The sequence below is a fragment of the Callorhinchus milii genome, unplaced genomic scaffold (genome assembly GCF_018977255.1).
Source record: "Callorhinchus milii isolate IMCB2004 unplaced genomic scaffold, IMCB_Cmil_1.0 Scaffold5, whole genome shotgun sequence".
Taxonomy (NCBI): Eukaryota; Metazoa; Chordata; class Chondrichthyes; order Chimaeriformes; family Callorhinchidae; genus Callorhinchus; species Callorhinchus milii.
In genome coordinates this window covers 6686197-6705818 of record NW_024704746.1, presented here as the reverse complement: position 1 = coordinate 6705818, position 19622 = coordinate 6686197, and the positions used below count along the sequence as shown (strand labels likewise).

The window sequence follows — 19622 nt, the reverse complement described above, 5'->3', positions numbered from 1 at the left end:
AACACGAGGATTATTATTATTTGTACAATGCAAACTCCCCCCAAAAAAATACTTTTCTTGAGATTATATATTGACCAAATCCAGAAGTTACATGTTCTGATGATTCGTATGTTCGAAGGCCAGAAAGTTCCCCTGAATGTCATCCAAATTCAGATTAATTGGTCACTCATTACATTGCCATTTGAGGAAGCACTGGTGCTGCAGATAATAATACTTGCATTTCAATTAGCGCCTTTCAAGTCAAAAGGTTTTCACAATACACCTCACAGGATATGCTGTAAAATGGATTGACTGCGTGTTTGTTGTGTTGAGTGAAATCCATCCATCCCAGGATTAGTGGACCATCGTGGAATACTCTTTCAATCTACTTCAAAGCAAAGCATTTGGTATTTTACAGAACAATGACAGATGCTTGTAATGTAATATATTGTACCAGCTCTTTTTCCATCATTTCATGCAAAAAAAATGCAGTGGCCCCACTTGTCAAAGTACAGGGTGGGGATGTTACTCAAATGCCACCCAAAATGACAAAAGCACAGCAGGACTAAGCCACACAACCCAGAAGGTCCAAGGTTAGCTTTTCAGTATGAACTGCTTTTGCTGAGGAACTACCATTAGCCACATTTCTCTTTGCCCCACCCTCCCCAGACTAGGAAGGGGAAGATGAAAGCTAAATCAGGATTCCTGGTTTCTATCCAGTCTATGTTTACCTAGAATTAAGTAGGAACAACAGCTTACATTTATATAGCACCCCGTTAGTCGATTGGCGGATCACTTTCTGGGGGTAATAATCCCTTCATAAGAATTAATAATAATTTGTCACACAATCCACAACTGCTGTGTGCAATTGGCTGCCGCATTTCGCCCACAAAATATACAGTCAATTCACCTTACAATATATTCTGAGAAGCACTTTGAGACATTTCAATGACGTGATAAGGCACTATATTAAATGCAAGAAATATTATTATTATTCTATCCAGAGACCTCCAGAGGAAGGAATGTAGCTCGGGGCTCTCACACGATGCTCAACACTCAAGGTCTTCACACATTGAAAAATGCTTCATTTGGGCAAATGGACACAAGGTACAGGCCAAAAAAGAATCAGCACCTTTAGATGAGAGAGCATGAAAATTGGCTAAAGAAAATACTCGCTTACCTTCAGTTTTATATACAATCACAGTCATGGACAATAAAGAAATGCACAGAATGACACTAATAAATGTAAAATATATCCCACAAAAGCACACAACAGTCTGCAAACCTCTCTGCCTGGTTGTCTGGGAATATTGCCTCTAATTCCTTGTAAACACACACGCTTCCCATCTGCACTGCTAATGGGCCAGAACCCTGGCTAAACATGAAATCCTAAACTACACAAAGTTTTCTTTAAGCACAGCCTCCCAACTATTCCCAGTTCCTCAGACTTGGTTTAAGATTCCAAGAAAGTGGAGCCGGAGCTTCCGACGTTCCAGTACATTACTCCGACTGTCAAGAGCATTGGAAGAACAAATCCGGCTAACCTGGAATTCATTCCTACGCTGATTCCTTCAGATCAACACTGCAGAGTGATGCATAACAGATGGCTGGGTGGATGGACGACGGACGGACAGCCAGATAGACTATCAGATTCCTAAGAAGGACAGAAGTATTTTTATTTTTTTGCAATGAATTGAATTGCTTCAGTTAAAAAAAAACTTTATTCAAAAGAAATCTTTGTGAAAATGTGTCTGGAAAATGTACGAAAATGTACAACAGAAAATATACAACAGAGATGCAGTTAATGCACTAATTGGGACCACCAATTGTGAATAAGAAAACAGTGCAGATAATTGCTCATCGCACAAAATACAAATTGGTTACAGCTCTTGCCCTTTTTTTATCCCACCTCCCATCCCCACCCCAGTCTCCTCTTCTGTGACGTTTTTTTACCTCTGACTTTTTCTCTCTCTCTCTCTTTCCGTGACTCTTTTCTCCATCTTTAACCCTATACGGATTTGCACGAGAGTGCAAAATAAACACCTATTTCCAAGCTGCTGGTCGGATAAATAATAATAATAATCATTTGATATAGGGGCTTACCATGTTGTCGAGACATCACAAAGCACTTCACAGGATATACTGTAAAGTATATTTACTGTGCATTGTTTGGGTGAAAAGCAAGGAATTGCACACCTAGCAACCTTTCTTTGATAGGACTACATTTTTTTTGCAAGATTACAGCCCCAATTAAGGAGCCCAATGAGGATAAGTGGACACATGGATTGTCAACATGCAGATACACAGATTTCTACTGTTGAACATCAAAGCATCAATTTGTGAACTCAATATACTGTGATCCAAGTCTTTCCTTAAATTGTGGACAGATATAATAGAGTCCCCTCAGCTACACCAAGCTCTGTGTTTCCAAGAGAGGAAAAAAAAAGGGTAAGGATGTCGATCAAACACTCAGTCAGAAAAGATATGTTTTAAGTGTGTTTTTGAAAGCAGGGAGAGGAATGAAAGAAGTTTTGAAGGAATTGCAGAGGGCAGCAGTTATGGTGACTGAAGGCTTGACAATTGATTGTGGGATGGAGAGAGTAAGGGAGGGGGCAGTAAACCGGAATTAGAAGAGTGGAATATACAGGCAGGAGAACAGAGATTACAGGTAGGCAATGTCAAAATCATAGAGGGATATGAAGGTTAGGTTGAGGATTTTAAGCATAATCAGCAATTACATCTTTTTAAAAAGTACAATATAATTCTGCAATAATATCTGAAAGTCACCAATGCAAAAATGCAGAAGGGTCAAGCTTTGTGTCAGTCAGGCTCATTTGAAAGCATTCTCACAGTCTGGTTCAGAAGGTTGTGGGTTCATCAACCTCCAAATTGGTATTTTAGATTAGTCTAAGATGACATTTCCACGTAGCACTGGGGTAATGCTGCATTGTCAAGGTGTCAACCTTGAGACGTTGATCCAGATGAGACGTTGATCCAAGGTTCTTCTGGTGGACATTAAAAAAGGATATTATGACAACTTTGGAAAAGAGAATGGAGTTTTCCCCAGTGTCCTTGCCAACAATTCTCCAGATAAATTGGTCAGTTTGTGAGATTTTGCTGTATCAAATTGACTGCTGGGTTTGCCTAAACTTGGGATTACCTATGCATTTTGAGATGTTAGAGGTGCCATCAAATGCAAAGATTATTATATTCTTTCTCTGATCTCACAAAGAATTCGAACTTCTGTGAAGTCTGACCTGAGTTTTAAAAAGCAATTATACCCCTAGTGTGCCGTGCCAAGAGATATAATTGAAATAAGGTTTATTAAGTGCTGTATAACGTTTACACTATAAACGCATCTGGGTTTTGTGTGTTTTTTTGCAAGTTTCCTGCTCAACTATACCGTTCCACTCAAGTAATCAGAAGGCAGCTGAAAGCAGAACATAGGCTGGCATTGCTTGTTCAGACAGCCTGATGCGCAATTGCGGAGGCAGCTGCAGTTTACTGGAGACCCCAAGAGTGCAAACCAAAGGCAGGTGTGCCGCAGTAAGCCCTGCAAACCAGATGTGTGGTATTTAATAATAATAATCCTTGCATTTGACATAGCACCTTATCATGCCATTGAGAAGTCTCAAAGCATTTCACAGGGTATACTAAAAAGTGGATTGACTGTGTATTTTGTGGGTGAAACGCAGCAGCCTATTGCACACAGCAATGTCCCACAAACAGTCGTGTGACCACATTTTGGAGGGGCATCATTGAGGGATTATCAACCATGGAAATGATCTGCCAATCGACTAACAACCCGTTACTACTTACTGGTGGGTTAACAGAGGTGTGTGGAGCAAGGAAACCTTGTCTAAGGTTTCACCCTGCCCTGGAATCAAACCTGGATCCTCCTGTTACAGGCAAGTGGTCTAACCAATACACTACAGGACTCCACAATTTATTTAGTACCCAAAAGGAAGTCAAAGCCATTTCTGAAGTCCACTTACCATCTCTGGATGACCTTATATCAAATTCAAGGATTATTATATTAGTTACCTCTACTCCAAACATGTCTATTCGTTTCTCATAGCTCATCCCTTTAACAGCGGATTTCAATCTTGTTGCTATCTGTTAGGCCTGGAAATTTCAATTATGATACAAAGCAATGAAACCTACACACATCCTGACCAGAGTGCTGTTCAAGGAAGCACAGCCTGTGTCAGAAATAGCAACTTTCTTTTCGACCGTTCTTTCGGTCATTTCTCTCCTCTACCCCCTTGCCCTCACCTCTCTCTGATCCCGCAGCTCGGTCCAACACCTTGCAACCTCATGTGAAAGGCGCCGTATAAATGCAATTTGTTGTTATAGTAATACTTACCCTAAATTTAAAAAATAAAATCTTCAAAACCATTTATACAAATATAGAACAATGCTACCTGCCTGCCTCTATTCCCCTTATCCTTCCTTACTTTAATACTTTATTCGTTCAAATGTCAATCTATTTTCTCAAAACAAACTTTAAAATACTGTTCTAAAAATCCATATTGCTCCCTCTGTGCATTGCGTAAAACTACGACAAGCAATCAATGAATTGTTTTTTGGCTGTCTCAAAACTTAATAACAAAACAGTCACTCCATTTTAAGTAGATCCAGTGATGCACTTTCAGATATCCTCACAAAGTGAAAGGCACTGTACCAAATGCAAGTTTTTTAAAAAAAACTACCAAAGGCTAACCTTTCAGCTAAATGAAAGGTTTGACAAAGATCACATCGGCGAGATCTACAGCAGAAAATACAGAACAAAAAGACAAGAAAAAGAAGATGGAGATTTTTTTATCATCAGAATATACTAACGTCTCCTGCCAGTCCAGTGACATTATTAGTGTGATTCTTCATTCACTCTTTTCTTCCCTGTTCCCCTCTCATTTCACAATCAGGTAGGTTTGCCCACTCTTAGCCTCGCAAAATAACCTTGGATTTTGGTGAATGGTGAATCAGCCCTTACACTAGGGTTGATTAATCAGCAATTTCAAAAAAAATTCTTAATAAGGACATGTGGTTGTAAATTGGGTTGGATTCATTCCAGTAAATGGAAGCTAGGACCACGCTATCCATTAGCCCTTTGGCTTACAGGGTTAACATGAGCCAAGTGAGAAAAATCCCTGCCCCGAGTGACTGGTCTACACCTCCAAATCCTGCCGGTTAGCCAGGCTGGCTGTGCTGTCATCAGCAGTGCCCTGAAATACTGCGGAGCCATCCGGCTCAGGAACAGGACCAACTAGACAGTCATAGAAGGCTGACTCGATTCTGAGATTCCATTGCAAGCACCTCACTTGGAGCCTTTGGAGGCAGCTTAGCTCCAAGGAGACCCTGCTTATCTTCCCTGCAAAGAGAATAGGTGGCACAAGGTGAGAACCATGCATGTGAAAACAAATTGTTCAGTGCTCCCAGGTCAATTTAGTTTCTCCTCCAGTACCGTACATATTGCTGCAACTAACCTCTGGCTTGTTCCTGATTCTCCATTATTATTTCTCTGAACCAGCTGCCAGGGGTCAAGCAACAATGTCTAAAGCAGAAACTTGTCCACAACTAAATTGTTTGTTTCTTGGGGGGGGGGGGGGGGGGCAGAGAGTGGTGTGGGAAGATAAGAAAACAAAAGTCACAGCAACTCAGTGGGAGCAGCATTGCTAAACCAAGCCCAACAAGAGAGAAAGATCAAGTCTGTGTCTCTCATTTTTGTGCCACCATGGCACTGCCTCACAGTCTAGTTGAATTCCTCACGAAACAAAAAAAATGCTAGTTTCTCCAGATGGTGCAGGCACAGACACAGACCTAGACGTTGTGTGGGATGAAATATGCCCTTGGGAGTATAGGAAATAGGAAGATTGTCTTTATATTGCTTTCCTTTTAGACTGACCACACAGATACCACTTTGGGGAAGAGAGATCAGAATTCTTGACTATTAACAAGCGTTCTCTGTGACTTGGATCACGTTTCATGAAAGAAAAAGCAGATGATAAATCTTCAAGAACAATTAAGTGATTATTGTCTATAAATTGCTTTGAGAATCATATACCCAATGCATTTCACATACATTTGCTGGAACGAACAGAAATCCTGTCTGATTTCCCCTTTCTTCCCTAGTCCAGCTCAGTTGGTAGTGCTGTCATCTCTTGAGTCAAATGGTTCACAAAATAAACTATAAAGTGAATTGACTGTATATTTTGTGGGTAAAAAGCGGCAGCCAATTGCACACAGAAATGTGCCACAAAAGTCCTAGATTGAGTGACAAAATATTTTTTTATTTATTTGAAGGGATTATTACCCCGGAAAGTAATCCTCCAATCGACTAACTTCCTACTTACTGCTAGGTAAACAGAGGTGTGTGGAGAAAGGAAACTTGCCCAATGTTTCTTCCTGCCCAGGAATCTAACCCAGGTCCTCTCGCTTGCGAGACGAGTGCTCTAACCACTAAGATACAGGACTCCAAACGAACCAGAGAGCACCCATGAAACGGTACCTCAGCAAAAGGAAACAGTCAGTCAAAAATGCCTTTAGGAAGGGAGAAAATTCAGAGAATGTAAAGAAAAATAAAGTAATTAAACCCAGCATGAGTTCATTAGCATTTTAATCATTAATCTCATGATATCAAACACTGTTATATTGCCAAGCGATTGTGATATTTATACATTTAAATCCACTAGTACTTTTGATCCTGGGCTTTATCAATGGATCAAAGACAGGCTACATCTTGCAGTATTGAGAACTTCCTTTGATTCCACATCTGCCCTGGAAAAATTAATGTGGTGTTTGGTGTTTAAGTCCCTTCCTCCCCAACAGAATTAAGGAGACACCTGGCTGATGGAGCCAGTGGTGTAGATTATGTAAACCAGCATTTCTTATAAAATGTTGTCCAGTGCTACAAATCCAAGAAGCAGGGTGTATAAAAGACACACTGAGAAATGTACAAAATAGTAAGGTCAGCTGAGGTCATAAGTGCCTCAGCCAGACAATGGATAGATGCTGTGCTGAATTACATGTCTTTGCTGTACTAGTTAGCTGCGACTTGGACTTTGGGTTCCAAGATACCAATATTCTTACTCAACAGTTGTTTACCTCCCTTTTCTGGGGTCGGACTGTAACGTAGACCATCCTTGGCAGGTATGAAAGGCAGATGATACGATTTCTGTTTTTAAGATTCTAAAGGGGCTAGACAAGGCGCTGTATCAAATGCAAGGTTTTTTTTAATAAAAGTATAGCTCTGATTTAGAAATAAGAATTTTAACATTCACATTAAATCCTTTAAGGACTTCAGGGGCAGATCAGGATCCAACCTGTAAAGATTAATTTTGATCTGTACCTATTGGTAGTTTCACAATCCCCAAAGTATTGGGTGTACCTCTAGTCTATGCCTGCCTGAAACTGTAGCTAATTGTTTACACCCATGTCCACTTTGCAACCATGACTATGGAGAAGAAACCTGTCAGCAAGTCCCATTTAACAAGTCATTGGTCATGAAGATCGTTTTAGAAAGTTTTGCACACAAAATATACAGTTAATTCACTTTACAGTATATTCTGCAAAGCGCTTTGAAACGTCTAGAAGACATAATAAGATGCTATATCAAGCGCTATTTAACAGAGGTGTTCAAAATTATGAAGGGTTCTGATAGTGGTGGAAGATTTGATAGTAGCTTTTCAAAAGGGAATTGGATAAGTACTTGAAAAGGAAAAATTTGCAGGGCTAAGAGGTAAGAAGTAAGAGCGGGGGAGTGGGACTAGTTGGTAGCTCTTTCAAAGAGCCATCACAGGCATGATGAGCCGAATGGCCTCCGTCTGTGCTGTAAGAATCTATGATCCTAAGTCTCAGGCACTAGTTCTACAAAAGGCCTCAATCTCAGCAAAGTTCTCAGTAAAAAAATCAGCATCTGCAGATGAGAAAACTCAGAAGGCAAATGAAGGGGACATTCTTCAGTAAGAGATCCCAATAAAGCAATAATGTTGAACACATTGCAATAAGACAAAAGTAACTTTGGAATGAAGGCGTGTAGTAGGTGGATGACCTCCACCTAATGTAGCAAAACTGGTATTCACTTCATGGCTGTTTGTAGAACATCGCTGTACGGAAATTGTCTGCCATGTTCGCCTAAAAATAGTTTCTGCACTTTGCAATAAATCCTGTGAAGAGGGTTGAGAATTTTGCAGTGACATAATAAGGCACTATATCAAATGCAAGCATTGATTATACCATATATCTCTTATATATTTACAACTTGGTAGTTTGGAGATTCAAGCAAGGTTATAGGTTTGCACGTCAGATAACCTGCTGACAAAAAAATCAATTAGATATGCCCCAGTTCTACTTCTCACCCTTCATCCCGAATATATATTGCAAGAACAGCCTCCCGAACACCCTCCCAAATGTCCCATACCTGCACCCTAATCAGCTGAATGTCTCTCCTGTCTGCATGTGCTACACCAAAAACAATCAGAGATGCCCGAGGAGATTTGTTCTGGCCTAGTTTGGGAAGAATCTCAAAGGCTGGAGGAAGTAGAGTGAAAATTGTAATTAAAATCAAACAAATCCAACAATACTCAACGTTCCCAATATGCTTTTAACCCAACATTACCCAGACAGTCTGAGTCTCATAACTTGAAATGCTGAATATTCTAAATTCGGTTTGGGGATAAATCATTGTCTGTGTCCCACTAGGTCTACACTGGAGATATGTGGAATTGGATATATTTTCATTTCTCCTGTCATCATTCATAGATGAAAACCCTGTTGGGGGAAAGTACACAATTCAACACTTACCAGCATTGAACAAATGAAAAAAAGATATCTAAATGAAGATGGCTCATATACCTATTTAATCCCATTCATCCAGAAAATCCACCCTATCATCTTCCCAATAGAACACCAACCATTCCTAATTATCCAGCTCAGGTCTGAAAAGCTGTACACTGTCCAGCGCCTTGGGACGTCCTCCCAACGTGAAAGGCGCAATACAAATGTAATCTTGTTGTTGTAATCCGTTCAAGTTTTTAATTCTCCTCTCTGCAAAACAATTACTTTGTGTCTGTCCTAAAGTTGCTCTTCACAATTTTAAGCCTGTGCTTTGTCCTTCTTTGGCACATCTGAAATTACTGTTCTGGGTTTAGTCTCTCAATTCCATTCAGTATTTTATGTTTCGCCTACAAAATACAGTCCCTGCACTTTACAGTAACTCCTGATACTAAAAGCACTGCACCAAATGTAAGGATTTATTTTGTATTATTTAATTTATCTCAATAAACTCCCCATTGAGATGCCTCCTTTCAAATGTAATAGAAAGGACCAGCGTATTTGGAACATGAAGTAGCACCCATATAATGCTTCAACACATCAAACCAAGGTATTTCACACAATATAGTATAGTGACTTACAGCAACCCTGTCACTAGGGATTCTACAACTGACCTCACCATGTCCTGGAAAGAAGGGGGAAGAGAGAAATAATAACAATGAGGGCTGCTCACCATCACACAACTCATGCAGCAAATGTACCTGGTGAAGCCAGAATCAGTTTCAATTGCAATGCATACTTATATTACAATCCTTGCATTTGGTATGGCACCTTTCAGGCCAGGAGGATGTCACAAAGTACTGCAAAATGGAGTGACTATTTGTGAGCAAATGCGACTGCCCAATTTCGCACAGCAATGCCTCATAAACAGCCATGAAACAAATGACCAATTTTATTTGGGAGATGGTTGGCCAGGACACTGGTAGAAACTTCCTTCTCTTTTCAAATAGTGCCATGGGATCTTTAACATCCACTTGAACAGGCAGATGGGAGCTCGATTTCACCCGAAGGATGGCACCTCCAACAGTGCCACACACCCCCAGTAGCGCACTGGAGTGAAAGCTTAGACTGTGCGAGTTAAAGACCCAACACGGGGCTTGAACCAACCTCTGATCCAGTCTCTGATACTCACTGCATGGGCTGATTCATGAAGACTGAGCCATTGGTTAGGTACAGGAGAACAGGGGAGATAGGTTAAAAGAAATTAGATGTACGGGGGGAAAAGAAGAACAAAAAGGCAATAGAATACAAGTTACCTTGACAAATACTCAAAAGCAATGTTGAAGATTAAACAGTTTTGTTTCTATAAAGAAACACCTGATCCTAGTGTTGGATAAGGTTTGAAGACCAGGACCAAGTCAATTGCATTTTAATCCATTTACTTCACAAAAATAGAGCGCAAAGCTAAGCTTCAATACCCATAAACAGACCAAAGGCAACAGACTCGCTGAAGGTAATAAGTTCACTGGTGCCAATAAAGTTGCTTTTTGAATAAATTAAACTGAGGTAAATTCAAACTGAACATTTTACACCTTCACATGAAATGTACGGCAGGCAATCCAAATTTCTTTCGAAGATCACATGCTGTACACTTCTCTGTTGAGTGACTGAAGATGTGTAAAGCAAGTCACAATCCATTCCCCCTTCTTCCCCAACAATCGCTTACGACTCGCACTTCTTGCGCCTTCAAATTCTATCTCACTAGCTGCATTGAAACCTCTTCTTTGACATTCACCCCAATTCCCAGCCCCACCTTCTGTCTGCGTGTGGCATTTCACGGCAGTAAACCAGCAGAGGCCACAGGATATCGAAGTATAACATGGGTGAAGGCAGTTGTGTGGAACAGACGCTTCCTCTGTTGCATGGCTTTGGGAAAGTGGATTCTGACAGCCACCCTAGACTAACAGGTGGCAAAATCATCATCAAGCTGCCTTATTGAAGTAAGATGACAGACAAGACAGGCTGCCGTTGTGTGGTCCCTGACCTACCCATTAAAAGGCAAGGTCCTTTACCTCTCATTGCTTGCAGGGAACACAGCCCTCTTTGAGCCACAGAAACAAAACAGATTCCATGGCCGGAAGGATAAGTCTCAGATTCCAATAATCTCGGTAATATTAGGAATGAAAGCGGAGACCAGACGTATGCTTCAGGGCAGCTACTGCCTGGAATGTATTTCCCATCGCTTTCCTACAAATCAGTGGTGACAGCTCTTAAATTGAAAGAAAAACAGCTCCTCAACTCGAATTCAGCTCCTCTGACTTACAACTAAGCAACCCTTCTATATTCACACTTTTTTCAAAATAAAGTTAAATTTTTTCCTCCACAAGCTTATCACTTATTGTGGAGGGCTGTAGCTTAGCTGTTAAGAGCGCTCAACTTGCAAGTGAGAGCACCTGGGTTCGATTCCCTGGCAGGGCAAAACATTAGTTAAGTTTCTTAACTCCACACGCCTCTGCTTACCTAGCAGTAAGTAGGAGCTCGGTTGCTGGTCAATTGTCAGATCACTTTTGGTGGGGGGGTATCATCCAAAAAAAATAATTTGGCCACTCAGTCCACGAATGTTTGTGGGACCCTGCTGTGCACAATTGGCTGCCACGTTTCATTCGCAAAGTATGCAGTCAACTTTATAGTATATTCTGTGAAGCACTTTGAGACGTCTCGAAGACGTGATAAAGCCCTATATCAAATGCAAGGATTATTATTATTATTATTATCATCATAACTTTTGAGCGTTTACCCTCTGCTTCTCCTGAGATTGTCTGATTCCGTTTTTCCTTCCCCTGGACTTAAGCCACCCTCTAGCACTTTTGTCCGAATGTTGCATCACTGGGGTGCTGTGTGGTGCATTCCAACACATGGTCCCACCTAGACACACTTTGACCACAATCCCATTAAATGGAGCACAGTGGAAAGAGTCCAAAGCTGCTACCAATCAGATCAATAACATTGCACAATGCACATTACATTTATACAGAAATAAAAATTACAACTTTTATTTTTGTTAATACAGAAAAAGTGTTTTTTTAAAAAAAACACTCTTTACATTAAAATACAACAGAGAGAAGGGTAAAGTTTATTTTTATGTTGAGTTCAGAGCAGTGGTCAAGGATTCCAGTAAACTACAGGTTATTGGAAGTTTGAGTTTAAAATAGTGCTGTATGACACTAACCTACGTCAGGGTGGTCCAACCTTTCAGCTGCTGAGGGCTGGATGAAATGGAAGGTGGGGGGGGGGGGGGGGGGGGGGGAGTGGGGTGGGGTGGAAAAGAGGGTGATGAAATCGGCCTGTAGGCCACCAATTGGACCACCCTGACCTATGTCAATTCTCTACCCTGAGAACCTATGAAGTTAACTTGAATTATACTAAAAGGGATGAAGGTGGCATCATCACAGCCGCTGTTAAAACATCCTCACCCTTCCAACGAGAGGCTCAAAAGCACTGATCCACCAAAGTCCGCTCTGAAAACAGTTTCTAAAGTAAGACCACGAGTGGTTTAGGGTAGAAGGGCAAGATCAGGAATGCCCTGAAATCAAAGTTGAGGCAAAAAACAGATCAGACAAAACCAGAAGACTGGCGGCAAAGGAAAAAAAAAAAATTGGCAAAGGCAACAGGTGGGAGAGGAGCCAAAACCAAGAGGTGACAGGTAGAATAGAGGTAGGATAACTAGTGACAACCACAGCTACTGAAAGCTAAACAAAGCTAGAGCACACAGCCATTTCACAACCGATAAAGTGGGTGGTGGGGACAAGGAGGAGAGGGGAAAGTTGCAACAAAGGTTTTGGAGCCGTCCTGAACCCGGCCTTACCTCAGTAAACCACCCGCACCAAGTGGAACAGTGTCACCATGCTTACAATTGTTCTTGCCAACCTGTGCCTAATACTTTCCAGGAAGAGAGTGTGCATTCGATTCCAACAATCTATGTCTGGAGTTTCCAGGGGGAGGCGGGATTTGGGTTTGGATACTCTTAAGCATGATGATAGGTTTCCACGTGCGTCGGACTCCCGACTGCTCAAGAAAAAAACGTTATCAATGGTGAATGTTGAAATGCGGCATTCTTTTATAATGGAAGAACAGCAAATGTTACGAGCACATTCCTTTCATTCACTTCCCAATTATATTGCAATCTCTATTGGCTTTAAACACCTTACATCCGTCCCAGAAGTATTTTCGAAAAGCAATTTTTTTGAAAAAAAAATTTCGTTAAAAAATAAAATCGCTCTACGTTTTGGTTGAGTGCAAATAAAGAGCTGGGGCCAGTAAGCTTCAGTCAGAGGCTCTCAGCAACCTGTCATTTTCTGCAAGAGCGATTCAGACAGATTCATTTCTACCTGAATCAAGCAGATTCACATGACCTCGCGGTACCACAAGGCAGGTAGCATGGTGGTGTTCTGAAATGTTGAGCATTATTTAGCAGTGGGTGCAAAAGGAAGCTTCATGCTTTCACAAATCAAATCTGTACAATTGAGGGTTACGCCTTATATCAGTTTGGGATCCCTGCCAACTCTTTCTCACCATACCTCAATTGCTTTTATTTTATTTTGCGATTTGCATGAAGTATTAAATAAGCAGCCGACGTTCGTCAAGTGCTCCCAACAAGGCTCCAGGTCAAAACAAGGCTACACTTCACAAGCATCAGAGTCAGTCAGCATCGCTATAAATTGTATTCCAGGAACCTGCTGATTTAATATGGCTGGTAGACTCTGATAACAAGCTGCTTAAGAAATACAACAGTCCTTATGCTTCACTGTGTTAGACAATGAGGAAACAATTGCATTGAACTACCCAGGCTCTCAGCTCCTTAATGGAGGTTCTGTGTATTCCTCTTTCGCATCACAACAGATTAACAATCAAACTCAATATTGTGAGGTAGTTCAGGTTAACATTGCACGCTGGCTATTATTACCTCGCTCTCCTTTAGTTTAAATTATTCATCTGTTTGTTTGGTTTCCTGCCATTGTAACCTCTTATGGGACAGATCTGCAATTTCAAGCTTGGAAGATTCTTGCTTGAGGGCAGTTTCCTCATTCAGTTGAGGGAGTTTGAGTGCCCTTTCTCAAGAAGGTCTGAAGTCCCTGTTATGATCTGCGTCTTAGTTGGATAAGCATGTGAAGGTCAGACGTACCTCCAGAGAAAGGGGCGGGGGTAGGGGGAAGAGAATCATCCCAGCTGTTCTTGTGCATCTCCTTGAGGTCAATTGCAGAACAGCATCAATTCGAGCCTTGGTGTTTGTAGGCTACTTATTGGACTGAGCTGGGATGTAACTTGGGAGACTTCAGAAAGAAAAAATAGCTTTAAAAGAATCTAATAGGGAGCAATTAACAATCGATATACTGAACTGATTGTTAGCCAATTGACGTTAAAGCTATAGGGATGTATACATTAAACGGCATGGAGCCACAGGTGATTCCCTGCTCCCTTTACAAGATTTTTGCAGTAGGCGATTAGGCCATTGAAATAATGCCTGTAAATCTACACAAGGAGTTAGGATGGCTTGTTACTCCATCCAATATCTGCTGAAGTCTACACTTTTTTCAGCCATCGGGAGAAGGTACAGGAACTTTATACAGGAAGGACATCTTTTTTTCTTTTTTTTGGGGGGGTGGGTAAAAAAACAATGTGAAGCCAATCTTAAGGAAGATAAACTGAAGCTTGATGAATTCTAAAAGGTAATTCTAAAAGGTATAGCCTTTCTAAATTATTACTTCAGCAAACCAATTTTAAATCCCAGCCCACTCACTGAGATTAAACTCTCCTGTGATAACTGCAAAGGACCCTACATTTCAATTTAGTTTGGACGATTTTAGCCCAATTCCCAGCAGACACCATCCTCTGTACAAAACAATTCAGAATTCAGCAATAAAATCAGTCCATTTCAGGTCAAGAGAAGCAGCTGATACATACAAGCAGCTGATACATGGAAAAGTCTTCTGCGAGAGAGCAGAGTCAAAGCCAATGGTCTGGTTTAAGGGGTTAACAATATTGGAACAAGATAGCCAAAACTTTTAAGTGATTTGTAAACTGCTTCAAAATGCAGTAGTGAGTGAAGAAATATTCTATTCTACAGCCCTGATATTGGGAATAAGATATAGTCAGGATCTCGTACGTTTGCTGCTGTCACAGAGCATCTCAGCACACAACCTTCTTCAATTGCAGTCAACGTCACATTGTGTTTAGTGCCGGATATAAGGCAAGGCTGCCCGGGACACTGAGGTTCGGTATTACTGCAGCATGAAATGTGAGCTGACAGAAACCAGTGAAAGAAGCCACACAGGGTTCAGTCAGCCATGGCGGTGATATTCAAACTTGCAATAAAAGGCACATTATAGCAAATGTCTCCATTGTCATTGCATCAAGTGACAAAATAGGTTACTCGCTCCCTGCATTCTCATCCATCACATTGAAGGGACTGGCCCCACAGTGTCCGTCCAAGAAGAACTTGGCAGATGAATGGTTCGTTTGTAATGGAGCAAATTCTCGACTACTCCTGGACTGAAAACAGAAACTGCTTCAAATCACAAGAGGCAACTCAACAAGTAAATGTGTCACGGTTCACTCACAATCAGGTTTTCCTTTTTTTAAAAAAATATTGGAAATGTAAACTGAATCAATACACCAAAGGCACTTCATGGAAAAGGAAACTATTCCATCGCTGCTCACTGGAACCCATTCCTGCCCCACTCTCATTCTGTAGCAAAGTCGTTCACATTAGCATCTCAGCTTGAGGGAACCATTCCTTTTATTAGGTTGTTTTGTTGAGGGCCAGACTTTTTTTAAAAAAAGGCACGTTCCCCATCTTTCAGTGCTTTTGAACCCATTCCCTCAGGATGTACTGGCCTCTGTAGGCTTCTGCCAATGTCACTCTGACAGCTCTCAGGGGATACAAGAATGGCCTGAACAACTGCATCCCATATACACCCTTATACAGGCATTGTACTTAACCTCTGTTCAGCATCGAGAGTGTGCAAGATTAAGGCATAAACCACATTCAACTCCTTGCTGCAGTTGTGGTAAGGATAAAGGGGTTTGGGAAAATTAACGTTGGAAAATTTAGATGGGGTATTCTGTAAAAGCAGAAAGAAAGGAAAACAAGGAAAATGGAATAAAGATAAAAGGTAGGCTAGACATGCACAAGAATAATCTCAGCGTCCTGCTGCTCCTCATCTCTAAAGCCTCAGAAAACCCACAGAAGCAGCCTGCAATCACCTTTAAAGTTCTCTTCTGCAGCTGGGATATGAAGACATATTGATGGCACAGGGCAGAAAGAAGTTTTACTCTGTGTTGACCATGCAGTAGTTCTCCCGAACATCTTTGATGCTGAAATGGGAATAGTGTTCCAATCCCAAACACTAACATTGCTTGGCCACATTAAGCATTGAATCTACAACTTGTTTTTTTGTATTATTTTAAGAAGAGTCACTTTTAATCACTTCAAAGCCACTGCTCAGCTACTGGGTAATATCGCTGGACCAAAGATTCCATTTTGCCATGACAGCATGATTGGAGAGTGGATAAACGAAATGCAATTCGGTGTCGCAATGTAAGAAACAATGTGGAGCTGAAACGGTTCTTCCAAGTAACTCCCAATTTCCCAGATTGGTAGGTATGTGTTTAGGGAGGAAGAGGATAGTTAAATCATTAGAAACAGGTCATCTATATCAATTGCATCACTTGTTGGGACAGGTTTGCAACAAAGGTAATTAACCCGATTTTTACAGGAACCACCCCCCCCCCCTACCCCAAAGGTAATAGAACGATCATGACCCAAATTACCCAAGGTCACAATGACAGCACAGAAGTCACTTTCAAGCGAAAACCTGCAAATATGATTCTATGCGAAAATGTGGTTAAGCTGCTATCAACAGTCACAGTATTAAGTGTTGCAACTACATGGTACACGGTTTGAATTCTCGGCACAAGGGAACAAGTTTTTTGTTGTTGAGGGGGGAAAAGAGGTCCTCTTTTATGCTATTTCTCAGTTTCAAAGATTGAAAGATTGAATCCTGCTCTCTGCTGAGTTAGGTGATCTCAGTCAGAGCTGCATTTGAGGCTATAATGATTCTCTATGACTCTGGGGTGGTGAGAGTAAAACCAGACAGGGTTCCTGCTCCTGATCCTTAGCCAAAGATCATACTGGAAACAGGTGGTGTGTGGCCACTCGCCGAGTACAGTCAGGCTCGGCTGTGATACCATCTGCAGTTTAACAAACTCTCCACACTTGCAATCTAAACACATCAATGGACGCTTGAGAAGGTAGCAGAGCACGTGGCATCCTTAGAGGGGATAAGAGGAGTAAAAAGAAAAAATCAAAAAATCTTCAGAAGGTGGAGGAGAAAAATTGCCATCGACCAACACCGAATCGTAAAATCCTTAATGAGCTTCACTCGTCAAAGAGTGTAAGTATTTGTGAATAATTGATGTTACTGTGCTGCTTCAAAACTCCCAGTAACACGTCAAAACTAATTCCAACGTGTCCAACATTGACAAACAAAAGAGAATTAATTGTGCTCAGGGACGGCGAGAATTGATTCGGAGGATTATGAGCCTCACAAGGGAGAACAGTGCTTCATCATTCACGTGCTCTATGCTCAGGATTCCTTGGTTTCCGGCCTTTGAGAAGCAGCAAGTTGGCTATAAGGCTAGATTCGATTCACATTCAATCATTTTGTTTTCAAAATCAAATTCAGTGGAGGATTGATTCTTCCCCCCCTCCCCCCCCACCCACCCACCCACGCACACACAAACATCATTTTCCTTTCTTTTCTGTCTCACAGCCCTTCATTTCAATTTCTTGTATGGGTTTGACAGGCAGTACGACGTGTGCAATGCGACTCCACAGGCCGCTGAGTTTATCTATGTCCATGCCTCCGGCGTTGCCTGGCGGGTTTTGCGAGGTGGAAAATTTCTTCTTCAGAAAATCCCGGACCTTCACCTCCACCGAGGCGAAGCTCTCGTCCCGCTCGAGCCTCTCCTCGTCCAGCGCGACAGTGATGAACAGAGAAACGCTCTTGTAAGCCGCGTTCTCGTGGTCGCAGTACTTGTAGAATATCAGGGTGGACAGTGGGGGCAGGTCCTGGAAGTGGTGGATCACGGCTGCCTTTGTGTCTCGATCAAACCCGGACGCCAGCTGCTCGTCCACATCCAATTTCACCGCGTCGCTGCTTTGCCCCCTTTTACCAGACCCGTCGATTTCAAGAGTCGTGGCATTGAGCGTCGAAGAGTAAGCGTCGGCTAGGCTGTAAGCCAGACACTGCATAGTTCTCTGTCCGTCCTGAGCTGCGGCAAACATCAAGATGGCGGGTTTGGAGTGGGTGGTCAGGTTAATGTGGTTCCTTAATGTGATCCGGCTTCTCTTCCACAAGACTGGCAGCTGGTCTTTGAAATGTGCCTCCACCAGGTCAAACCGCTCTAAAAACTCCTTCAGCACCGTGTTTCCGACTGGCCTTACGGGCTGGGCCCGGTTCGAAAAGAGAAAGAACAGAGCACCGCAAACCAACAGCACGCTCACTGAAATCAGAATCCCGATCTTGCTCTCAGACGTTTTAGCACCTGGGGACACGAAAAAGCACAAAGTCATCTCCTGTCTCAATGAGTGGCCTGAGGGCTTTGTCCTTTACCCTGCCCTACCCAACCCATTACGCCTGCCACATCTCCCCTTGCATTGCAAGCCTCCCCAACTCCCCCCCACCCGCCACCACCGCTGTGCAAACCGCAAGATACCGTCAACTTCTGAGGAGACAGGGAGAACAAATCCAGGAAGAGGATACAGATTTACACTACAAACAAAGTCAAGGGCAACGAGATTCCCAAACACATGATCATGGACACTGGAACTAGATAAGAATCAATCGCTCTGTTTCAGCAATCAATTTGCCGTGCAATATTTTGGCTCATTTTTTACTAAAAGGTAAATGGTTTAGCTCCCTGGGCTTCTGGGCTTCTTCTACTCCTGCCCTGGACCATGCAACAACCACCAATATTTAACAATGAACTGTCAAAACGGTAATGTTACTGTGTTATAGTAACAATATGAACCACTGAACCACAGTCTGTGCTGGCTTTTTGCAAGAACAATCCTTTCAGTACCACATATCTGCCTTCAAACAATTTATAATTTAAAATACACTTTAAGCACTCTCTCTGATCGACCCAGCATCCCTTTTTATCTTTATTCTATTTCCCATTCCTATAACCTTTTTATTTTAAAACTGCCTAATTTCCAGTTTTCCAAAAAACATGTGTTCCCACAGTTGTCTTCATTCTGATGCTCAAAGTCCATTTGAAGGTTGGAGCAAGGATAATATTTCTCTCCTCCTGCCCCTTCCCCCAAACAAAATCTACCCAGTTGTGAATTTGATCCATTTAATGGTCAGGGTAAAAACTGCCAACAGCTGGGTTTCAATCTCACCATCATCTTGGTTGGCAAGGGTAACTTGGAATGGGCAATACAACAGCACTTTGGGTCTAGTCTTTTGGACTGCAAGGCACCAGGCTCCATATTTTCATTTGCAGAGACTTTAGCTAAATGCCTCCACAAGGGTATGTATCATTTCAGGCAAGTCCAAAATCATCTAACAGGGAATTGGGCGAATATCTGAAGAAAATGTTAAAAGCCAAATGGAAATAACCATGCAACAGACAACCCTAAAGAAAGAGCTTTCTCCAACACAGACACTGGGCCAAATGGTCCCCTTCTATGCTGCAAAGATTCTAAGGCTGTAAGAACCACTGGCTTCCCATCCCCCAGATGGAATTCAAAACCTCGTTCTCACCTTCAAGGCCCCCCACGGCCTTGCTCCTTCCTACCACTGTGA

General features: G+C 41.9%; 1 protein-coding gene across 3 annotated transcripts in view; it reads right to left on the bottom strand.

Moving 5' to 3' along the window:
• Positions 1–18301: 18301 nt before the first annotated feature.
• The window catches only part of LOC103184813 (torsin-1A-interacting protein 2), a 30465-nt gene continuing 29144 nt past the window's right edge, over positions 18302–19622 (bottom strand). For 2 of the 3 annotated variants that reach the window (XM_042335527.1, XM_042335529.1), the window contains one exon: positions 18302–18357. The gene's annotated coding sequence lies outside the window, so the exon portion shown is untranslated. The remainder of the gene's footprint in view (positions 18358–19622) is intronic. The other variant, XM_042335528.1, reaches the window with a different exon arrangement.